Source organism: Aotus nancymaae, unplaced genomic scaffold (genome assembly GCF_030222135.1).
Source record: "Aotus nancymaae isolate 86718 unplaced genomic scaffold, 86718_ANA_hifiasm-v0.15.2.pri h1tg000040l, whole genome shotgun sequence".
In the NCBI taxonomy this organism is placed as follows: domain Eukaryota; kingdom Metazoa; phylum Chordata; class Mammalia; order Primates; family Aotidae; genus Aotus; species Aotus nancymaae.
Window position 1 is genome coordinate 9,663,945 of NW_026988454.1, and position 16,515 is coordinate 9,680,459.

The following is a 16,515-nucleotide window of genomic DNA, read 5'->3' on the forward strand; positions in this document are numbered from 1 at the left end:
ACAGTAATGAATGGATATAAAATTTCAGAATAAAGTCCTATTTCTTTCTAAAGGATAAAAATATAGGACAGTGGTTAAACACAAAAGTAGATTTGGAAAAAAATCAGATGAATGCAAAGTTTAAGAAAAAATATAGAAAATGTTCAATAAAATATGCAAACACCCTAAAATTTCAGCTTTTGACTACAGGCTTGTTTGGGGGTTGAGGAAAAGAAAGAGAGGAAGGCCAGGAGAGGTGGCTCATGCCTGTAATCCCAGCACTTTGGGAGGCCAAGGCAAGCAGATCACTTGAGGCCAGGACCTGGGCAATATAAGGAACCCAGTCTCTACAAAAAGTACAAAAATTAGCTGGGCATGGTGGCATATGACTGTAGTCCCAGCTACTCAGGAAGCTGAGGTGGGAGGATGGCTTGAGCTTGGGAGAGGGAGGTTGCAGTAAGCTGAGATTGCACCACTGTGCTCCAGGCCTGGGCAACAAGAGCCAGACCCTGTCTCAAAAAAAGGAGGAGGAAGAGGAAGGAGGAGGAGGAAGATGGGAGAGAAGGAGGGGGGTGAGGGAGAAGGGAGGAAGGGGAAGGGGAAGAGGAAGGGGGAGGGGGAAGATGAAGGGGGGGAGGAGGAGGAGGAGGAGGAGGAGGAGGATTTCCTGTTTTATGATTTGAATCCAACACATTCCAGTTTCTCCTCCTGGGAGGCTGACTCTGCTGCCTGAGGGACCCGTGGAGGGTGTGGACACAGGACGTCCTCACAGCTCTACCACCTAGGAACAGGGATCCTGTGCTTTCTGCCCCTTTCTCCTCTCCACACCCAGGCCTCCCTTCATTGCCCTTCTGTCCACAGATTGCAGCAGGTCCTGAACTCTGCATTTCTTTTTAAATAACGTAAAGTAACTATGACAACTTGCTTCTTTTTTTTTTTTTTGAGATGGAGTCTTGCTCTGTCACCCAAGCTGGAGTGCAGTGGCGCAATCTCAGCTCACTGCAACCTCTACCTCCCAGGTTCACACGATTCTCCTGCCTCAACCTCCCGAATAGATGAACTACAGGCACCCACCACCACGCCCAGCTAATTTTTGTATTTTTAGTAGAGACAGGGTTTCACCATGTTGGCCAGGCTGGTCTCAAACTCTTGACCTCAGGTAATCTGCCGGCCTCAGCCTCCCAAAGTGCTGGGATTACAGGAGTGAACCACAGTGCCTGGCCTGATGACCTACTTCTAATTACAATCAGTCCTTTCAGAATTTTCGAGAACCTACAAATACCCACTGAGCATGAAGCAGTTTTGTTTCCTAATTAGTTTCAATGGCTGCCTAGAGGCTGGTTCAAATTTGCTCTCAGAGCCTGCCTTTAAGGCTAGAATACTCTCAGCAGCTACTCGTTATATGGCTATTGACAAATGCAGGGAAACATACAGCCAGAAGAAGCTACTGCAAAGGTAAATGGATTTTACAGTGATTTTATATACTTATTGTGTTATCATTTTCCATCTCTAGTTCTCAAAACGTGCTAGTGAGATAATAAATACTGTGTGACTAGGTTTATTTGAAAGATGTGTTTCTAGTACAACTGTGGTAGTCTCAAATCATTTTCCCATTGACTTGCGTTGTAACTTACAGAGATGGAGTCTACAGAATTCTGTCTTATTCAGAACACTGCCAGCTCCTTCAGATGTGGCACAGAAGCACTGAGCACATGAGCAGACTCATATAGCAAGGGTCTCTCTGTCTGTGGTAGAGGTATTTGTTTTATTTAATTAATTATCCCTATCTAAATCTAAACTCCTAGACAGAGGCGATGTTTTACTCCAATTTTTATGCCACCTGCAATTCCCACCTGCATTTAATTAAGTGTTCAATAAGGTACTGACTATGGCACAGTGCCTCAGTTTAAAGAAGTGGGAAACAATAAACATTAACTGAATGAGTTTCTCTGTGTGAAACCCAAGTCAACATCAACCATTTGGAAGCCCAAGGCTGAGGGCATTTCAGCCCTGTGAGCAAAAGCCACAAGGGCCAGGGATCCACTGCCAAGTTCACAGAATCACAAAGAGGTGTATTTTCAAGGAAAGCTACTCCCTATTTACTTTATATGGCTGATTTCAACAGCCAATTCCGAGAATATGAACATGTAATTATCTGTAGAGAGAGAGGAGGGAATGGAGCTTGCAGACAAACCTCTTGATGAGTAGTTTAAAAGAAAGTGGGAGCTAGATACTTCTGAGAGTGAATCTACACCTGATACTCAGATATTAAAATACTGTGGTACCATTTTGGGGTTCACCAGTATCAAAAGTCAGGTGCCTTCATTAAAAAGGGGGGCATTTTCGGGCACGGTGGCTCACACCTGTAATCCCAGCACTTCAGGAGACCAAGGCGGGTAGATCACCTGAGGTCAGGAGTTTGAGACCAGCCAGGCCAACCTGGTGAAACCCTGTCTCTACTAAAAATATAAAAATTAGCTGGGCATGGTGGTGGGTGCCTGTAATCCCACCTACTGGGGAGGGTAAGGCAGGAGAATCACTTGAACCCAGGAGGCAGAGGTTGCAGTGAGCCGAGATCATGCCATTGCACTCCAGCCTGGGAGACAGATAGAGACTTTGTCTCAAAAGAAAAGGTGGGGGGGGGGCATTTTATTTATCAAAGCAACAAAGACTGAAAGAAATGATAATAGCCTGTGTCACGTGTCACACAGGGTACACAGAAATGAGAGAGTAATTTGGTGATATAATTCAAAAAGACTTAAAATGCTGCAAAATCTTTTGATTCATTAATTCCACTTCTGGATATTTATCATAAGAAAATAATCTTACATTGTACAAGGACTTGGCTACAAGGATTTCAACTTACAACATTTCTCTAAGGGAAAAATATGAAATAATCAGCATGTCCAAATCAGGATATTGGTTGAATAAACGCTTTTAAAGACATAAAACAGGATACTATACAACCACTAATAATTATATGGTAGAAGACTTCAGAACATGAATAGATGATCTCAATAAGTAAAAAGTAAAATTATATATGACACTTTCATGATGCTCTGAAATGGCTTCTGCCCACTACTAGATCTTGAGGAAATTACAACAAATGAAATTTTTAATTGCCAGAATCACAGGAAAGTATCGGAAATCTCTAAGGAAGAGATAAACATACATAAGGGAAAGCTGGCATCAACTGAGAGGGGACACATGCAGATGCAAAACAAGCACAGGAATCGGAATTAGGGCAACCAACAGTCACAGTTTACCTAGGAACTGTCCCAGTGTTAGCACTGAAATTTCCACATCCCAGGAAACCCATCAGTCCTGGACTAACCAAACAGTTGGTCATTCTATCAGATATCCAAACTCTGGTCTAACCTCTAGGTGGAGAGGCTGAACCTGAGTCCCATACATTCAGCAGACTCACAGGCTAAAGTTGTCCATGATTCTAGCATCCTTGTATGTCAGAGCAAACACAAATCTTACCTGCGTGCAAACATTCCCAATTTAGGAAATAAGGATTCCCCCAGATAAGGTTCAACCAAAAATCTGTTTACAGTTAAAAATTACTAAACAGACAAAACAAGTCACTATGGGTTCTTAGTACAAACAACAAATTTAGATCCCCAAATCTTCAGAAACTGAAACAGAACTTTAAATAATTAGGTTTGAAATGTTTAAAGGAATTAGAAAGCAAGACACTATCTAAAATGACCAGAAATAACCAAATCTTTTAGACATGAAAAACCTATTTCTGTAATAAAATGCAATATATAATTGAGACATCAGCTAAAAAAGTAATTAATGAACTTAATCTAATAGCTCAAGAAATTACCCACCAATTTTTTTATAGCACAGAGAAAGAGAGATAGAACTGTAAGAGATTAAGAGAGATGACAGATTAAAAAGGACAAATCTAATTAAAATTCTAAAAGGACAGAACAGAGAAAATGGAAAAGAAATACCTGAAGACGTAAAAACTGAGAATTTGCCAAAACCGATTAAAAAAAGCAGAGACACAAGCAGCAGCACAATATACGCCAAGCAGGAGAAATAAAGAAGAAATCCACACCTGGGCACATTTTAGTAAAACTCACAATAAAAACACAAAGAGAAGAGGTCAGAAGTAACCAAAAAGAAAAGACAGGTACTTACAAAAGAATGACAATTAGATGACAGAGACATCCCAACAGCCGTACTGGCTGCCAAAATTAATGAAATACTATCCTCAAAGCACTCAGAGAAAACAGAATTATATTCCCAGAAAGACTGTCTTTTAAGAATTAGAGTGAAATAAGAAGACCATTTAAAAAGAACAAAAGCTGAAATTTAAAGCCAACTGACCTCACAATATAAATCTAAAGAATATTCTTCAGGTGAAAGGAAAATGTCTCAGAAGGAAGGTCTAAGGTAGAAGAAGAAACAATGAAAAGACAAATTGTTAAACATGTAGGTAAAATTAAACAATGTGCTCAAAACTGAACAATAAAGCAGTAACAGCAGACTCTTATATTAATGTATAGTAGTCACCAACTTCTAGGGATAGCTCTTAAAGCTTTTATCGGTACTGTATTTCTCATTTAAAAGCCTTAGCCTTATGAAAAAGATCCTTTTATTGTCCACATTTTATATGTGAGGAGACTGAGGCACAGGAAGGTTAAATGCTTGCCCAGCACTACTCATTTGGTAGGCAGGAGAAGTTGGGGGTCACACCAGGCTGCCAGTTTTAGTTTCTAGTTTATGTGCTTAACCACTAGACTGTGTCTATGGCAAGTGTGGGGGTGGAGGTAGAAAATTAGAAAAAAAAAAAAAATTGACAATTTGATCAAAAAAAGGATGACCAGAGCCAAAAGTACTCTAAGGCCTTTATATTGTTTTACAAGGATAGTTAAAATACTCAACCTTATACTTAATTATCTTAGGTAAGCATGATAAAATTTAAAGGGCAATCACTAAAAGACTAGAAGTAAGGTATAAAACTTCCAAATCACTGGAGAAGGAAAAATAGAATGGAGGTGGGTGCAGGGGAGACCAAAATTAAACCCTTAGAAAGAGAAAAACAAAACAAAAGGAAAAATAAATGGAAATTTTAAAAGCTTCTGCGCAGCAAAGGAAACAACCAACAAAGTAGACACAATCCACAGAATGGGAGAGAATATTTGCAAAACTATTCATCCAACAAAGGATTAATGACCAGAATATATAAGGAACTCAAACAACTCAAGAGCAAAAGACATTCTAATTTAAAAATGGGCAAAGGATCTGAATAGACATTTCTCAAAAGGAGACAACAAATGGTCAGCAGGTACATGAAAAAGTGTTCAACTTCATTGATCCTCAGGGAAATGCAAATAAAAACCATAATGAGATGTCTTCTCAACCCAGTTAAAATGGTTGTTACTAAAGAGTCAGAAAATAACAAATGCTGATGCGGATGCTTGAGCCCAGGAGATCGAGATCAGCCTGGGCAACAAAGTGGGATCCTGTTCCTACAAAAAATTTAAAAATTAGCCAGAGTGGTGGCACGTGCCTGTGGTCCCAGCTACTTGAGACTGAGCTAGGAGAATCACTTCAGTATAGGAGGTGGTGGCTGCAGTGAGCCATAATCACGCCACCACACTCCAGTGACACAGTGAGACTCTATCTCAAAACAAAACAAAACAAAACAAAACAAAACATAAAACACTTCTTAGCTATAGAAAACACAGTATTTTGAAAAAGAATTTATTGCCTTAAATGCTTATGTTAGTCTGGGCATGGTGGATTACATGTGTAAATCCCAACACTTTAGGAGGCAAAGGTGGGAGGACTGCTTGAACCCAAGAGTTCAAGACCATCCTGGGCAACACAGTTAAGGCCCCATTGCTACAAAAAATTAAGAAGTTAGCCAGGCATGGTGGCACATGCCGGTCGCCCCAGCTTCTCAGAAGGCTGAAGAAGGAGGATCACTTGACCTCCAGGTCAAGGCTGCAGGAAGCCGTAACTGTACCACTGTACTCCAGCCTGGGCCGCAAAACGAGACCCTGTCTCCAAAAAAAAAAACCAACTTATGTTATAAAAGAAGAAATGCTATAAATTAAGGAGCTAAACATTCAGCTTAAGAAGTCAGAAAAGTACAGCATAAACCAAAAGAGAGTAAAAGGAAGAAGATAATAAAACAGAAATTAAAGAAATTAAAAAAAAAACATTAGGGAGGCTAAACAAAGCGAAACACTGATTCTTTGCAAAAAGTAATCAAAGACACAAACCTCTGGCAAGAAAGAGAAAGAAGAGAGAGCAGTACAAATAAATACTGGGAGTGAAAAGGGGGCTAAAACTAACTACAGACACTGTGAAACTTAAAATAATACCATGAACAACTTAATGCTATAAAATTAGATAACATATGAAACAAATAAATTTCTAAGAAACACAATTTAACGAAACTACCTCACAAAGAAAATGGTCTAAACTGTTCTAACCCACTAAAGAAAATGAATCTGTAGTTTAAAATCATACCACAAAGAAATCAGGCCATATATTTCACAAAGAAGTTCTCCCAAATATTCAAGAATAGCCTATAGCAGTATTACACAAACTCAACCAGAATATAGAAAAAGTGATAATATCCACAATTAGTTCTAAGAGGTTATTAGAAAATCTGCTAGTCTATTAATTAGAAATATAATCTATTGGATATAATTCATACTATATGTTTCATTTATCCAATATAATCTATTGGCTATAACTCATACAAAAAGAGAAAAAAAAGAGCAGGGAAAATGATCACTGCAATACAAGCAAAAAAGTATCCTAAAATTCAACACTCCTTTTTTTTTTTTTTTTTTTTTTTTTGTAGATTCCAAATCAGGAAGAGAATTTCCTTATTCTGATAAAGGATATTTACCTACAATCTATAGCAAACATCACATTTAAGAATGAAATGAAATAAAAGATGTCTGTATCATGCTATAGTAGAAATCCTAGACAAAGTAGAAAGATGAGAACCCTACTATCACACAGTACTGGAGGTCCTAGCCAGCACAGTAAAATATGAAAAATAAATAAGAGGTACCATAAGATTGGAAAGGAAGAAAACAAACCACCTAGTCTGAAATCCCAAACAAATGCACATGCAAATTATTAAAGGTGATTTCATAAATGTTATGTCATTTAAGACAGCCATATAAAAGGAACCATTAGTCCCATTTTCTCTGAGAAAACTGAGGCTAAGAAAGGTTTTCAGCAACTTGCTTGAAGTTAAAGTCCCAGAGCATATTAAGTGCTGAAGCTGGAATTCAAACCAATTGATAATTTCTGTGCTTTCATGCTACACCACATGACCTCCCCTCAGTTAATACTCACCCGTTTTACCAGTGGGCTAAAGGATAGCTGCAATAGTATCATTTGCCACTTTAAAAACAGTGACTTGGTCACATTCACTGGCTAAGAACACCCTCCTCAGCCTGGCATTCAAAGCCCTTCACAGAAAGGCCACACACCTACCTATCATGACGGTCTTGTCCTCCACCTGTGTCCGCCAAAAAATTATGCTCCTCTCAAAGTATTAATGTATTTACTACCCATACTAAGCTCCAAGCAAATCCATCTAAGTACAATGTTCATTCCAAATTCCCCCAATTTTAGCCATCTTTCATGATGCAGCTTCAACACCACCTATTCCATATATCCTTGCCATTTCCTCCCTAGTACATACAGTCTTCTACAGCAAATGTTTCTATCTAAAGTTGCTCATTTGATTCTACACCATATTATGGGTATTTGGGCCCCTATTATCCCTGCAAACTTGGAAGTTACTTAAGGGTAAGGACTTTTAAATGTCTATTCATCAAGACATCTAGCAAGCAAAATGTACATATATATTAGGTATTCAATAAATGCACGTTCAACTGAATAAAAGTGCTTTTATTTGCTGTTAAAATTGTTTTCCTCTAGAAACAAATGACCCTATATAGGAATAAAAATACTTTTCCAATGATGTCATAAACTATATTATTTTATCAGCCAATAAACTACAGGAAAAGTCTTTTTACTGCCATGACAGAAATACTACACATGCATACGTTTGGCCACGCAAGTGCTAGACAGAGCTTAACACAACTCCATTCACCCTGAAATATGAACCCAGATCTGTATGGATCTCAAACCCATACACTCCAGGTTTGCCTCCCCTCTTCACTGTAAACATGCCATTGTGTCTTAAGACTTAACTTCCTGGTTTATCTTCCCTACTACAATATGAACCTTCTGAGGGCAAGAAATATGTCTTTATCACTGAATCTTCAGACCTAAAAAAGAACTCAGTAAATATTTGTTGACAAATAATCATTAAATGTAGGAAGAAGCCCAACATGCTGACCCTTCCAAAAGCATCACTAAGAGTCCTCACAAAAGAATAAAGAGATGACCCTGAATGGGAAATTACAAGTCCTATTATGTTCACCATCTTCTCATTAAGAAGAAAACTGCATATTTTAGAAAATTTTCAATTGAAATAGCTGAAAAAAAAATTTGGGGGTTCTTAAAAAGCTAAATTCTAGCCAAATAAAACACTATAGTCTTGGATGGCAATAAACCCATCAAGCATAATTATATAATAAAATTTCTCTTGAATTACTAATAAATACCATTACAATAAGAGTTCCAGGCACGGTTGCTCACACCTGTATCCCAGCACTTTGGGAGGCCGAGGAGGGCAGATCATGACATCAGGATATCGAGACCATCCTGGCCAACATGGTGAAACCCAGTCTCCACTAAAATACAAAAAAAAAGTAGCTGGGCGTGGTGGCGCACGCCTGTAGTCACAGCTACTCAGGAGGCTAAGGCAGGGGAATCGCTTAAACCCAGGTGGCAGAGGATGCTGTGAGCCAAGATGGTGCCACTGTACTACAGCCTGGGTGACAGAGCAAGACTCTGTCTCAAAAAAAGAAAAAAAGAGTTCCAAGTAGCCAAAAGTATCCCCAAGCTCCTGCCAATGTCCCACAGTACAGTGTTTAGGTGATAGTACCACACTGAAATTTACTAGGAATATAAGACCAGTAAGACAAGATCTTTTCACAGACGCATGGTAACACAGAAAATTTTAACTGGTCTGTGGTCTAGCACACATAAAAGAATAAACAAGTTTAGATGTAATAAAAAGTTTACTCTCTTAGTTACAGGTACAGAGGAAATTAAAACAAGTCTGCATTACTCCTACCACCACATTCCACATTCTGGAAAATTATTATATCTGTACAAAGAAAGGTGCAATTTTGATAAATCAGAATTTTAAAATGTATTTTGGATTATTACTTAGAACTCGTAAAGCTTAACTAGCACAAATTTCAGTAAATTTTTTAACTTACAATTTCAAGTTCCTTTAAAAAAACTGAATTGAATGAATTACAACAGATAACGGCAGTTTGTAATTTCCCTAATTTTTTACAGCCAAATATTTTCATGAATACCTATATATTGTTAAACTAAAATAAAAACAAAACACCAATTTACATCATGATGAGTAAATCTGTTTTCACATCTGCTGCCATCTTTTTTACTTGCAAAAATAATCCCCTGGCATTTTCATGTTTTTCATATAGAAAGGACTCAAATGGAGAACTGAAACGCTGCCAGCAACTGAACAGAGCCCTGGCAATAGCCCAGCCACAGTTGGGTTCTATGGAAGGGATGAATTCCAAGTGATTCCTTCCTGGTTCTGATGGTAAGCAGAAGTGCCTGACCCTCGGCCCACAGATGGACAGGGAAGACACAGAGAGCACGCCCACACTGTCCATCTAGGCCAGAGATCAGGGCAGGGCAGGGTGACAGGGGAACAAAGCTAACCATGGACCTGTGCCCATACAAATGGATGCACTTCCAATACTAATACATGTGCTTACAACTACACGGAAGCGGCTGTGAGCTATTCATTCAATGATTTCCAACATACAGAGAGAATCTCAGTGTGGTGAACAGCGCTCACAAACAGGCCTGGCACGGAAGGAGTAAGCAGGCCTGGACTGTAAGGCAAACTGCAGTAGGAATTCAGGTAGGAATCATCAGTCCGAGACTGAGGGAGGAGAATACAGATGTCAACACCATAAATGGGTAGCAAAAGCATTTCCTTACTTTGCCAAAACTCTCACATAATGATTTTCTGGACAGAAATATTCTCATTTCCTCATTACAATGGAATTACTGTGATTAATAAACAAATAATAATTGTTTATTGTTGCTTAACAACAACAACAACAACAAAATCTACCAACAGACCAGTCCAAGACTAGATAACATAAAGTTAACATAAAAATACAAGATCTGGACCCTGAAACGTAAACAGTTCACAATCTGTTAGGAAGGGAAAACTCACATACATGAAATAATCAGAGAACAATTAAGAGTGAGGGTGTGGAGCTCTGTGTAGGCTTGAATAATCAAAGACCTTGAGAATCATGCCAGCAACAGAAAAGTGTTTAACCTGAAAAGCAAGAGAACTGGGTCCCTGTACTATCGGTGACTACTGAAGACCAAGACAAAGGAAGAATGGACATATCTGGAGCAGACAACATGCTGGTTAACCTTTCACGGCCACAGCAACCCTGTGAGGTAGGTATCATCCCCATTCTACAGGCAAGGAAACTGAGGCTCATACCTGGGGCAAGTTCTGTGGTGTCAGTTTTTTCATTTGTAAAATACAACCACTGTGGTCTCAGTTTCTTCATTTGTAAAATACAGGAATTAACATAATCAGCAGTTTTCAAACTGGGACCTGCAAAGCACCAGTTTTCTAGCATTGAAGTGGGCAGGGCCATAGACCAAATGTACCAAAGTCTCTGGTCAGCAGCTCAGTACCCATTTCTCCACAGAATGTTTTGCCATTATGACCACAGCACTGAGGACAGCATTCGGTATATAACAGGGGGTCAGTTAAAAAGCGAGGGATGAATGAATCAAGCAGATGGCACCTCATCACTGACTTTAAGCTGACTCTCATTCATGGTGGTCATTTTCTTATATGTCTAGCAATGTTTTTGTCATCAGCATATCCCCAGCTCTTCATCAGTGGGTGGAGGGTAGCATTCTTCCTGAGGGGATTTGCATTTATTTCTGCCAAGCATCCCTGGGCTCTTCCGACTCAGAAGCATTTAGATTCATTTCTCAGCTTGGGGTTTTCCACACCATGCAGGTAGCATAAATTCAAATCCCAAGCCCAACAGTCTCAAAAGAGACTTTTTCTTTTTTAACTCCATTTGATGATAGATGTTTTTGTTTTGTTTTCCAGCCTGGTCTCCATATGGCATGAATAAGTCCCAGGCCCTGGCCTTCAGTGCTTGCTTACTTCCCACTCCAGTTTTAGACCTTCTGTCTCAGAAACACTCACTCCTCTTTCTCTTTTCCCCCAACCTATGGATTTCTCTCACTTTCTTGTGATAAAGATTTTTAAAGGATGTTTGCTGTATCTTTTGCAGTATTTCTAAGTGCTTATAGCAGGAGAGGTTTCCAGAATATATGGTCAGCCTCATTTATAGGAGGGGTTCATAATCTACCGCTTTTAACTTCAGATATGGTTTAGAAATCATTCCCTGAGTTAAGTGAGCACAGAAACCACAGAAGCCATCAAAGGAGGGGAGGACACCCCAGAGGACTCCCAGAGAGGGTGAAGAGAAACACAAGAGAGAGGCCGAAGCCAGCTGGGGTGGAGGAGGCTGATGTGCAAGGAGCAGACCTGCTGAAACAGAAGGCTGGAGGCAGTTCATTTCCTACCGAAAGGAGACCAACTTGCACTTCAGTAATTAGTTCTGAAGGATGACTGGTAGGTAAATGAACATAATGACTACATTTACTGGTACTTCCACCAATAAAGAGGATAGTTTAAGAATACAGTAGTATCACTTGCATATATAACTCTATAAGGATAAGCACACAGACCCAAAGTCGAATCAAATTCAGGCAGGAAATAGCACAAAGGAAACCCCAAGTACAAGGAAATAAGATGAATGAAGGGGTCGTTGTGCTCTGCTTGCTGTAAAGTGGTAAGATTCAGAGCACAAGCGAAAACCTTATGTTTTACACAAGAATTTTGTTATACAGAGTAGAAAATAAGTGAACTACCACCAAGGGCTTCGAAATATTTATTATTCTGATTCAATTATTGTTGAATGTAACTAAACATAGTGTTTCAAAATTTCTAAAAATGATTTTCTTTTATTGTAACAACCAATTATGGAAGATATTAATAGTTACAAGTTGGCAAAATGAGGGTTAAAGAAGCCATGTAAGCCATAGTGGCACCACTGTATCTAAGCTCTCACAGATGCACATCTTTACAGATTTTTTTTTTTTTTTTGAGACAGAGTCTTACTCTGTCACCCAAGGCTGGAGTGCAGTGTTGGGATCTCAGCTCACTGCAAGCTCTGCCTCCTGGATTCAAGCGATTCTCCAGCCTCCTGAAGAGCTGGAACTACAGGCATTTGCCACCATGCCCTACTAATTTTTGTATTTTAAGAGGCGGGGTTTCAACACGTTGGCCACGCTGGCCTGGAACTCCTGACCTCAAGTGACCCGCCTGCCCTGGACTCCTGAAGTGCTGGGATTACAGGTGTGAGTCACCACACCCAGCATATAGATTTTCATGTAATATAATGTTCTGTATACGAAATAATTAAAATAATTCTAGACAGAGAAAGGGTTAATATGAGATGGGGTTCATAAATAAGCTTATCTGTGTTTCTGGAAGATCCAGATGCCTGCTTCACACAGGTGTTATTATAATAACACTGAAAAGAATACAAAGTGTCAGGGAAAATTCAGTTGATTCTTGACTACTACCATGCCTGATAGGTGCACAAATATAACATGAGAAAATTAACTGCAGGATTTAAATCTTGTAGCCGTTCTTCACAGAAAATAGCATTACCTCAAATCAGAGTAGACACTGGGTAGCAGGAAAAAAGAATGATCTAAATGTGCACATTTCAGTCAAAGGTTATAATCATAGCGGGACATAATGAACATTAGTTTGGGGTTCATCAATGATTTACACCACCTAGTTCTTAGAGAGAATTCATATTCACTTACCAAAAGCTTACCTTTTAGAAAGAACGAATCAGTTCTATTTCCTCCAAGTTCTTATACCACAATCTTAAAAGCTTAAGAAAATAGTATTTGTGCACCCAAACGTGGAGATACTCAGCTTGGCCCAGGACTAAACAAGAAATAAAAATCAACTAGGGTTATCAGGAAAAGGTTATACATCCAAGAAGCATAAGTTCAAAGGAAGTACTTAACATATAATGAACACGCACTGTTGTTTTAAAGAATCTATTAGAAACAGGACTCTTTCCAATAAGAATGTAAAGCACCTAATTAAAAGCACATACAAAATAAGATTGTTTATAATAACTTTTGAAAGGAAAGATAGAGTTAAGAAAAAGAAGATAGCAATAACGTTAATGTCAAGCATAAAAATCTCGGCCCTAAGTATGCTCTTTCTTGATCAGGGCAAAGAGAGACTCAGGATGGCTTACACAAATCTTAACAGAAATGAGCAAACTGTCTAGTTAGTCAGGAAAGATATTTTTCCCAGTATTAAATTTTGAAGAAATGTCAGCAATGAAGCACTAGGAAGAGTCATCAGATGATGAAAGGGACAAAGACAATAATCTCACACAAATGTAAAAACAGGGTTTACAATTATTTCCTATAGCAAACATGAATAAAAGCTTAACATTAATGGGTAACTCAGTAAAAACAATGTTTTAAGGGCTAGGTTAATGGAGTCCAAAACATGCTATGAACAAAATAGACAAGAGCACCTGTCCTTCCCCTTCCCCTAAAAATCATGACTCTTAATGAGACCAGTTAACAAGCTAAGGGTTGGTTCTAAGGCTCTACACTGTATTTCCCCACTTCCCTGCTTTGCTGTGAAATATGACCACCTGCCCCTGTCACCGCTTCAGGCTTATGGAAGGATAAGAACCAGAATGGGAATGCCTCACTATATTTAGGCCAGTTCTGTAAATAAAAAAAATTAAGGCAGGAATCTCAAACTAGGTATCTCTCTGAATTCCAGTAAAATGCACGGAAACAAATGAGATGGTCTTTCTTTCTCCTTCTTTTTTAAATAGCCTTCCCTTAACCCCCACTAAGTAGGTGGTTCACCCTGGCCCTATGTCATAATCCATTTACCCCAGTCACTGGCCCAAAGAAATGGAACTGCAAAAGCTACAGAGGAGCTATTATTCCTCAGATTTAATGTAAAGTATCTGCTACTCATTGCTTTTTAAATATTTTTTAAAATAAATACCAACTAAATTTATTTATCCATCCATCCGTCCATTTATTCATTCACTGTTTAAACACTTGAGTGCCTAACATCCCAGGCACTGTGCTAAGCAGAATAAAACAGCCTTAACTTTCTAATTTAGGTGACAAATTTCAGCATTTCTCTCTCCCAATTTAATCAGTTAGGAGAGTGCACCTTTCAGGCCGGGCGCGGTGGCTCACGCCTGTAATCCCAGCACTTTGGGAGGCCGAGGCGGGTGGATCACGAGGTCAAGAGATCGAGACCATCCTGGTCAACATGGTGAAACCCCGTCTCTACTAAAAATACAAAAAATTAGCTGGGCATGGTGGCGCGTGCCTGTAATCCCAGCTACTCGGGAGGCTGAGGCAGGAGAATTGCCTGAACCCAGGAGGCGGAGGTTGCGGTGAGCCGAGATCGCGTCATTGCACTCCAGCCTGGGTAACAAGAGTGAAACTCCGTCTCAAAAAAAAAAAAAAAAAAACAAGAGTGCACCTCTCAAAGACCATTAGAATGTGAGACTGTCTCCTGCTTGGGACCTCAAATACAAAATCGTATCTTCAATTAATCACCCAACTATTGCCAGGCTTGCAGATCTGTCTCGGCCACCAGCAGTTAGACAGCTGCACAGGCACAGGTGCAAGGCCTCATGTAAGTGGAAATCACACTGTGCAGGGACTCCTCCTGACCAGTTATTCCTTTGGCATGAAGGACTTCTTAATTTCACTGAAGAATTTCTGTAAGATACCAATTTTCACAACAAAAATAAAATCTATATTCAGGTAGCCACTTGTTCCAAAACACAAATAAAACAGAATCCTGGTAAAGAAAAATGAAAAAAAGATGACTTTAAATAACCATGGAGGAAAAGGTAATAAATGATCAGCTGAAATATCAAAAATAAAAAGGCAATTTTTAAAAAAAGATAAAATGGGCTGGGCACAGTGGCTCACGCTTGTAATCTCAGCACTTTGGGAGGCAGAGGCGGGCGAATCACTAGGTCATGAGTTTGAGACCATCCTGGCCAACGCAGTGAAACCCCGTCTCTACTAAAAATACAAAAATTAATTGGGCATGGTGGCAGGCGCCTGTAATCCCAGCTACTTGGGAGGCTGAGGCAGGAGAATTGCTTGAAGCCAGGAGGCAGGGGTTGGAGTGAGCCAAGATCATACCACTGCACTCCAGCCTGGGCGACAGAGCTATACTCCAACTCAAAAAAAAAAAGAAAAGAAAAAGAAAAGGTTAGCATGAATGCATAGTATCATGGACTTGGCATGACTTCACTTATCCATTTTATAATATATAAAATTTTTAAGTGTGTTCATATTACACTGGTCTTGCTACCATAGTAAGATTAATGCTATACTATAATTCTAATTAAAATCATACTGAGGCCCAACTCTCAACAACATTCAAGCTGATAAATAAAAGGAAATGAAGATGGAATACATGAGAAATATGCAGCTTTCCTGCTTACCAAATTGTCAGTATTTACTTCCCAGTTATTGAGAAAGTCAAACTCTCCCATCTACCATGGTGCACCTCGTCTATGCATGCAATTAGTGGCGCACTTTAGCCTGGCCGTAAAAGAAGCATCACCTCACTTCACAACTGTGTTCTGAAATAAAGCCCTCTGGTCTAGGGAAAAACTGTCTAGGCAGAGGTTCACATGCTGAATTCCAAGCCAAACACATATCAAGTGTTCACAGCTGTCTGCTGTTTTGAGAACTTCTTGGAAGAGAATGAATAGGTCTGCTGTATATCTCACTAAGAGTAAAGAGCACCTACACCAATCTGGGGGAGAAGGAGGAGAGAGGCTAAGGACACATTCCCAATTATGCTATTGTCAAATGGCTGGCCTGGAAGAGGGAGAGTCTCCATTTCCTTTTCTCTTTTTTTCTTAACATAATTATCAGATATTAAACACAGATAAAGTCATTTGAAACTATTTTTTGTACCATGTAAGCCATGTGCTAAAGATTTTTCTCATAAATGTATATAGCTATCATAAACTGAGGCTAGAAATTATCTTCTAAACGTATTAGTGTTGAACACAATACTGCTGTCTTCCTGTGACATTAAGATCAGAATACAGCAGTGAAGGGAAAAGAACATATCTTCATCCTATCATACTTAAGCTAAAATCTTAAAGGCGTACTAAAGCAATTTAAGTGTAAATTTAACAGTATCTTTTAAAAGTTTAAACTAGATGGTAGAAAGCATATATGACTTAAGTTCTGAATATCTAT

At 39.2% G+C, this 16,515-nt stretch overlaps 1 protein-coding gene across 6 annotated transcripts in view; it reads right to left on the reverse strand.

Annotated features, from left to right (window-relative positions):
* Positions 1-16,515, reverse strand: part of TULP4 (TUB like protein 4) — a 294,657-nt gene that overhangs the window by 236,781 nt on the left and 41,361 nt on the right. Inside the window, exon 1 of one of the 6 annotated variants that reach the window (XM_012451495.3) lies at positions 13,053-13,132. The exons of the other annotated variants lie outside the window; for them this stretch is intronic. The gene's annotated coding sequence lies outside the window, so the exon portion shown is untranslated. Of the gene's footprint in view, positions 1-13,052; positions 13,133-16,515 lie in introns of those variants that run through there. 6 annotated transcript variants of the gene reach the window in all.